At 34.6% G+C, this 8,685-nt stretch overlaps 1 pseudogene; it reads left to right on the top strand.

The window, feature by feature from the left end:
* Positions 1-1,392: 1,392 nt before the first annotated feature.
* On the top strand, positions 1,393-7,592 carry LOC149565075 (uncharacterized; annotated as a pseudogene).
* Positions 7,593-8,685: the final 1,093 nt, after the last annotated feature.

Below are 8,685 nucleotides of genomic sequence, written 5' to 3'. Positions count from 1 at the left end.
TTAATTCATGCTAAGTGATTTTACAAAGGATGTTGAGAAATGCAGTATATGCCAAGCATCAAAAGCAAGTTAATGTCAAGTGCCTACATTATTTGAAAGATTGTGAATTCAATGGATTTGAGCTAACAAGTTTGTTTTCTTGGATTATGTGAACCAGGTGGAAGATAAGATTGATGAGCTAGTTGCACAAAATTCAAGGTAAAACATTTTTAGGAAAATTCAAAGAGGATTGAAGGAGAAGTCTCTAGAAGGGATATGAAATATTGGGTAGATTCATTATATCCTACCTAATCTGTCCTAACCCTAATTTGGACGATGGAGAATGAGAGGCAAAAGATCTTAATTTCTTATTTATAGGAATGGCTAGTTAGAAGTGTTAGTTTAAATAATTAATTATTATTACATTTTACTTAAGTTTACTTAGGTTAAATGCATTATTTTATTATTTATCATATAGACACCTAGGATTATGCATAGTTATATGAGTTGTCTTGATGACAACATAGGAGTTTGCATAATCATTTGAGTTGTCATGTAGACAACATAGTTGTTCACACTCTAATTGAGTACATGGTGTCTACAACATCTCTTTATGAGATACACCTTGATATTCTTATCCTCTCATCATCACACTAACTTATGTGCTCAATGGAGGATAATCCACTCTTGGTGGACATGTTCTTAGTTGTGAGGCTTATCACTTTGTTGACTCCTAAACATTATAAATGTCTTTATATATAGGCATTTCTAGTGTGTATTTACACATATGATATTCTCATTATTGGTCTTTTGATCATCCATTATTGGTCCTTATCGTGCTAGTGCTTGATCTTCTTGATCTTAGTGTTATTTTTCCTTAAGAAAAATTCTTACATGGTATTAGAGTTGAGGGAGCATCTCTTCACGTAGCCATCAAAGAACATTTTTTCTTCACCTCTCAGAGGACCTCAATTCAGATCTATAGGCATACTTCTAGTCCCCCAATTTTAAGCTTCCAAATCAGCCCCATCAAGAAAATCTTATGTTGGTTCATTTTTCTAGTTATTGTGTTATAGGATTCATCTTATAAGAAGATTGCATTTGAAAGAAGCATTGAACCTAAATCCTAATTCTCAAAGTTTAGAAGGTTTAGAATTACAAAATTTTTTGAAGTTCAAAAGTGAAGTTTTAAGATTCAACATCTACAACTCAAAAAAGAAGATTCAAAGTTCCAATTCAGGATTTGGGGTTCAATTTAAAAAAATAAAATTGCTTGTGTTTGAGAAAGATTTGATTGTTAGAGAAGAAGCTTCTCAAATTGGTTTGTTATTTGGTGGATTTTCTAGATCTTTCCATGGTCTTCATTGGAGACATGGAGATTCTTTGTTTTTTTCCATATCATCTACTCAGGTTATGTATTCCTTTATTATGCGACCAGAAATACTACCTAAATCATATCAAGATTTCATTGCAAAAATTGGTCCAATTGCTTTTCCTGTATATAAAGTTATTCGAGAGAGTTACAGAGGTGGTTTTATTATTTTGGTTTCTCTATATTCTTACTTATCTAGTAGGTGTTGGAAATGAGAATAGAGTAACTGAGAGGGGGAGGGGGTGAATCAGTTACTCCAAAAACTTTCACAGTCCCTAAGATGTCTGAATATCTCCTTGATCTGATTAATATGAAACGCTAAAAATTGATAATGCAGCAAATGACAAATATTAAGAACTGATATGTTATCATGCACAAAGAAATTTAGCAATTAAGAACACAAGAGACACCAGATTTAACGTGGAAACCCAATATGGGAAAAACCACCAATGTAACTAGATATTGTTTTTCACTCTTCTGAAGTGAGCCCTATTAGGAGCCAACCCTGTTAAAGGTTACAAAAACACACTTTTAGGTGTGAACCTGTTAAAGGATTTAATCACCCAGTTATGAGTGGCCTTGCTAGAGGTCTTTAGAACAATTCAACTGAACTGTCACCTTGTTAGAGGATTTATTGAATGGCTGTTAAACCAACTCTATTAAGAGATTTTGAATTCATTGTTATAATGGTTAGAAAGCAACAATGAAGTGACCTAATATAAAGTACAGCTTATCTTTTTTTATTACAGATCTCTTTTATGCTTGGCTAGATCCTCATTGATCAAATGCAACTTTACAGCTCCTTTAACACATCTGATCCTTCATCAGACTTTGCTCAACATTCGCCTTATCATTTCATACTATAATTCACATTCATAACTTCTTTTTCACAATCTCACACTTTAATTCATAACTTGAATGACCATATATACCTTTCAAATTATCTTAGTCGGCTCGAATCACTGACTAAACAAACAATTACAATAGTCGGCTAGAAGTAATTAATTTGCAAATCTTATACTGGCTGACCCTACATGGTAAACTTTGTTTAGAAAATAATTCTTGTGTTAACTGACTAAGCTCGATTAATACAGCAAACTTCATGACAATCCTTCAATCTCTGGGAGAACTCGGTAAGTACTGAGTTTCCTGAGAAAATCGAGTGAGCTCAGTGAAAACTATTCTTTGGAGACCGAGTGAAGCTTGGTTAACACTGACTTCTCCATAATTCCTTTGATGATCGAGTGAGCTCGGTGGAAACTTCCCTTTGGAGATCGAGTGAAGCTCGGTTAACACTGACTTCCTCATTTCCTTCATTGACCGAGTGAGCTCGTTGATCACTGTCTTTCACCTTTCCTTTGTTGACCGAGTTAGCTCAGTTAACACTGTAGATTGCATTGCAGACTGTCTGAGTTTGGTGAATTTGAGACTAATGACTGATATGACATTTGTGTGACATCAAGGACAATATTATCAACAATATCCCTCTTTGGCATTGATGGCAACACAACATGTCATAACAGAATGAAATTCTGAAAACAAGTCCAACAAGATAACAGACTTCTCCCTCTTTCAATAATCTCCCTCTGTTAAGGGATTTCATGGAAAACTTTTCAAATCTCACAAATTTCAAAAGGATATGATAGTAAATCTCTCCCTCTTTGACAACACATGCCAAAGACAATAGAAGTAAAGTGAATTGTAGTGTACCTTTAGTACTGATTCATATGCAATGATTTCTGATTGAAATGCATCAACAAATGGATCTTCAATCTTATATGCATTGATGCATCACTAGAACTTATTTTAGTGGACTTTAGATAGGGGAATGATCCCTAACTTACCTCTGAGATACAAAAATTCATCCTTAGGTAAAGGCTTTGTGAATATGTCAGCAATTTGTTCCTTTGTATGGACATATTCCAGTCCGATCTCCTTGTCTTGCACCAATTCTCTGGCAAAATGATATTTTATTGCAATATGCTTGGTATAGTATCTGGTTCAATATAAACAAATCTTTTGTAATCTTCAGGTACCTTTTTGCTTTCTTCCTTAGATTTGTCTGCAAACTCATCAACTTTCACATGTGCACTTTCTATGACTTTGTGAGTGGATAGATTTAAACATCTATATGCTTTGCTTTTGCAAGAATATCCTAAAAATATTCCTTCATCACCTTTTACATCAAATTTTCCTTTTCTAGATTCTTTGAAAATATAACATTTGCTTCCAAATACTTTCAGATAACTTACATTGGGTTTGTAGCCATACCATAATTCATAGGGAGTTTTGAATGAGTCCTTTTTCAATTATACTCGGTTTAAGGTATGAAATGCAGTGCTGATGGCTTCCTTCTAGTATTTGATAGCAATATTCTTTTCTATCATCAAGGTTCTTGCACAATCCATGATGGATCTATTTCTTCTTTCAGCTATTCCATTTTGTTCAGGAGTTCCTGGTGTTGAGACCTGTCTTTTAATACCTTTTTCAATGCAGAAGTTGTTGAATTCATGTGAGATGAATTCACCACCTCTATCTGACCTTAAGCATTTTATTCTTTTTCCTGTTTCTTTTTCTACTCTTGCCAAATACCATTTGAATTTCTCAAATGCTTCTGATTTATTCCTTAGATACATGATAGTCATCATTCTTGAGTAGTCATCAACAAAAAGAATGAAAAACTTTTCTCTAGTATAGCTTTCTATTCCAATGGGTCCACATAAATCAGTATGCACAATTTCTAATATATCTTCAGACTGATAGTTCTTACTTTTGAAACTAGTCTTTCCCATTTACCAATTTGACAATTCTTGCATAGACCAACCTCAGGTTTCTTAATGTTAGGAATGCCTCTCACTTTCTTGAATTTTCTTATTTTTACCAGATTATCAAAATTGACATGACACAACCTTTTATGCCATAACCAAATTTCTTCAATTTGAGCAATAAAACATGAGCATTCACCAAGTTCTAGATAAAACAAGTTACCTTTAGTTTGGGTGCCAGATCCTATCAATTTTCCTTGCTCATTCAACAGTCTTGCCTTTCCATGCATGAATTCCACCTTGAATCCAGTATTGAGTAACTGTGCCACACTTAGAAAATTATGTTTAAGACCTTCAATCCAATAGGCATTATTACATACAAGTTCTTTGGTTAGACAGATTCTTCCTCTTCCTTTTATGAAACAAGGTTCATTATTTCCAAACCTTATACTACCACCATCATAGTCTTCAAACTGATCAAACTTAGTTTTATCACCAGTCATATGATGTAAGCAACCACTATCTATAATCCATGTATCTTTCTTACTTATATGAGAAAAAAGTGTCATTTTATCTTCCTCATCACTATCAAAATCATCTTTAACGGCAATATAAACAATTTCATCCTCACTATTATCAGAATCTTTAGAATTTTCAGCCATGAAGCATGATTTCTTACCTTTTTCTTGGATGATTTGAAGTCTTTCTTGCCATTCCATTTCTTTTCATCATGGTTTTGCTTGTTTGGACACCTTGCTGCAATATGACCAATTTCTTCACAAGAAAAACATATTAGAGGAACTTTACCTTTGTATTTTCCTCTGCCTCTAGAATATTTCTTTGCTAGCAGAGCTTCAATCACTTCGAGGTCACTTTCTGAACTTTGGCTTGATTCATTTTAACTTTTTGACTGAGATTCCTTCTTCTTTTTTTCTCCTTGAGTGAGAGCTTGGCTTGAAATGTTGATTCAATGTTCTTGGAGGCTGGAACATAGTTGTCAAAGTTATCTAGTTCAAATGCAGTTAGTCTTCCAACTATGGCCTCAAGATTTATCTGATGATTTGCTTCACACCTTCTTTCCTGAATTGCAGAAACTCTGATTGCATACACGGGAAGCAAGGTTCTGAGAACTTTTCTTATAACTGTTTCTCCTTTGATATCACCTCTAGATGCTCTGATTGCACTCACACATGCTTTAACTCTTTCAACATACTTTGCAATATTTTCATCCTCTCTCATCCTCATTTGATCAAATTGTCCTCTTAGACTTTCTGCTTTTGCTCTTCTCACATTATCATCTCTTCCATAGATCTCTTTTAGCTTGTTCCACATCTCAAAGGAAATTTTGTAGTCCTTAATGTCATCAAATTCTTCATAACTAAGAGCAGATGCTATGTCTATCATCATATTATTGTGAGTCTTCTTTTCAGCAATGTCATTGATAGACAATGTGCCAGGAGGTTCTTCATATTTTTCTTCAAGGTATTTTAGTCCAGTATCACCAACAGTAGCCAGATGATGTCTCATCAATCCTTTCCATGAGGAGAAGTTATCTCTTTTGAGTTTTGGAATTTCTCTTTTGTAATACATCTTGATCTTTGGCTTAGATCCTTGAAATCTCTTCTTGCAAGCACCAAATGCTCTGATACCAATTGTTGGAAATGAGAATAGAGTAACTGAGAGGGGGAGGGGGTGAATCAGTTACTCCAAAAACTTTCACAGTCCCTAAGATGTTTGAATATCTCCTTGATCTGATTAATATGAAATGCTAAAACTTGATAATGCATCAAATGACAAATATTAAGAACTGATATGTTATCATGCACAAAGCAATTTAGCAATTAAGAACACAAGAGACACCAAATTTAATGTGGAAACCCAATATGGGAAAAACCACCAATGTAACTAGATACTATTTTTCACTCTTCTGAAGTGAGCCCTGTTAGGAGCCAACCATGTTAAAGGTTACAAAAACACACTTTTAGGTGTGACCCTGTTAAAGGATTTAATCACCATGTTAGGAGTGGCCTTGCTAGAGGTCTTTAGAACAATTCAACTGAACTGTCACCTTGTTAGAGGATTTATTGAATGGTTGTTAAACCAACTCTATTAAGAGATTTTGAATTCACTATTAGAATGGTTAGAAAGAAACAATGAAGTGACCTAATATAAAGTACAACTTATCTTTTTTGATTACAGATCTCTGTTATGCTTGGCTGGATCCTCACTGATCAAATGCAACTTTACAGCTCCTTTAACACATCTGATCCTTCATTAGACTTTGCTCAACATTTGCCTTATCATTTCATACTATAATTCGCATTCATAACTTCTTTTTCACAATCTCACACTTTAATTCATGACTTGAATGACCATATATACCTTTCAAATTATCTTAGTCGGCTCAAATCATTGACTAAACAAACAATTACAATAGTCGGCTAGAAGTAATTAATTTGCAAATCTTATATTGGCTGACCTTGCACGATAAACTTTGTTCAAAAAATAATTATTGTGTTAACTGACAGAGCTCGGTTAATACATCAAATTTCGTGACAATTCTTCAATTGCCGGGAGAACTTGGTAAGTACTGAGTTTCCTGAGAAAATCGAGTGAGCTCAGTGAAAACTATTCTTTGGAGACCGAGTGAAGCTCAGTTAACACTGACTTCTCCATAATTCCTTTGATGACCGAGTGAGCTCGGTGGAAACTTCCCTTTGGAGACCAAGTGAAGCTTAGTTAACACTGACTTCCTCATTTCCTTCATTGACCAAGTGAGCTCGGTGATCACTGTCTTTCACCTTTCCTTTGTTGACCAAGTTAGCTCAGTTAACACTGTAGATTGCATTGCAGACTGTCTGAGCTTGGTGAATTTGAAACTAATGACTGATATGACATTTGTGTGACATCAAGGACAATATTATCAATAGTAGGATGGATTTCTAGTTGCATAAATTGGATCCATATGCTCCAATTATTCCATGTTCTATCATACATCCTGATGCAGCTTCATGTTTAGAGCATAATGCAAATGTAACATATACAACATTCAGAAAAACATTTCCACTATATTTCTCTTTAACATTTGTACCATTTTTTATTCTTCATCGTCAAAGTTTATGGAGTCTCCTATGAGAACATGTTGGAATGCTACTAAAGGGGCAGTGCATTCTACATCATTTCTATCAGCATTTGTAGGACTATTCTAGGTAGTTATATGCTTGCAATGAAAGGTTGTAACAAGAGATCACAAGCTTATTTATTGGTTTTTTGGATGGATTGCTAACTTCTCTATTCTTATAGAGAAGAAGAGAAGACAAAACATAATGGCTCCCTTTCTCAGGGGTCTTCTCAAGTTGTTTCTTGCTAGTAGGATAACCACTGCTGACCTATCTCTAAAACTTGGAGCTCCATATCCCTGTGTTGACACTATAAAATATAGACATGCTTTAAATTTACAAGAACAAAACTCTTAAAGCTCAGCCACTTATCTTTCGACAAGAGAGCATTTAAATCTAGAGGCTTTTAGGACTCCAACTAACATGCATATCATACTTGCATACATTTAACATTTTGAGGGCAGTAGCTATATTTGAATTGGCATTTACATCACATTTGTTGAGGCATTTTGAGAATTTCCATGTTGAACATTGTATTTAGATATCCATGGTTCCTTGTGATTCTCTTCCATGAATATTGAGGAAATGTATGTGACCAAAACTATTGAATTCGTGTCATTGCAAATCTGTGAAGCCACAAAGAGTGATCAATAACTCTAGCTAGTGATGAGATAGGGTCTCAAACATTGAACTTGAGAAAGGATGGTTGTGAAGATTTCAACATACAGAACATTGATTTCAAAGACTCAAAAGAGACTAAAAATTTGCCTCTCTTTTTGTCTTTTTTGAGAGACACTTTATCTGTTGAAGCTTACGATGAGTTAATGAAAATGACATTAGAGAAGGACACTGACATGTTTGCCCCTATTGATGTTGAGGATGCCCAAGTTTCAAATTAGTCAAATTCAGTTGATAGTTGTCATTTCTTAGGGGGAAGTGAATCACAACAAGAAGATGGACAAATGGATCAAGTTCTACCAGAGTGATCAATCTGGAGAAATCTCAACTACCAATTCTTTTTGCACATCAAACTTGCACTGGACAGAAAGATCAACAAAGTTAGCTTCTAGATAGTTTGAATGTAGTGAGCTCATCTATACTTGACATAACAAGATCACAGTGTGTGGAGGGAGCATTAGAAGTTGCTACAGGTAAAGATTCATGTCAGCAACTATGCAAGGTGCCTAGTTCTTTACAAACTTTATCTAATAATTTAAGTCCAAAATTAGATGAATCTAACCACTCCTTTGAATCTAATGACTAGTTTGGCACATTGCTAATAAAGCATATTTTTGAGAAGATTAGGCAAGGATTTCCTAGTGTTCAAGAAATCGAAAGTATGCTAGCTTCATTGAATTAAAATGTTAAGGAACTAGGAGGATTGATGTTGGACATGCTGATTTCAAGAATTCAATGCTAAAAATCATGAAGCCATAGGGAGTGCTCGAGT

This window comes from Cupressus sempervirens, chromosome 3 (genome assembly GCF_028749045.1).
Source record: "Cupressus sempervirens isolate cs-2001-9-10 chromosome 3, ASM2874904v1, whole genome shotgun sequence".
NCBI lineage: Eukaryota > Viridiplantae > Streptophyta > Pinopsida > Cupressales > Cupressaceae > Cupressus > Cupressus sempervirens.
Note: the sequence above shows the minus strand (reverse complement) of the source record. Positions and strands in the feature narration are given on the sequence as shown.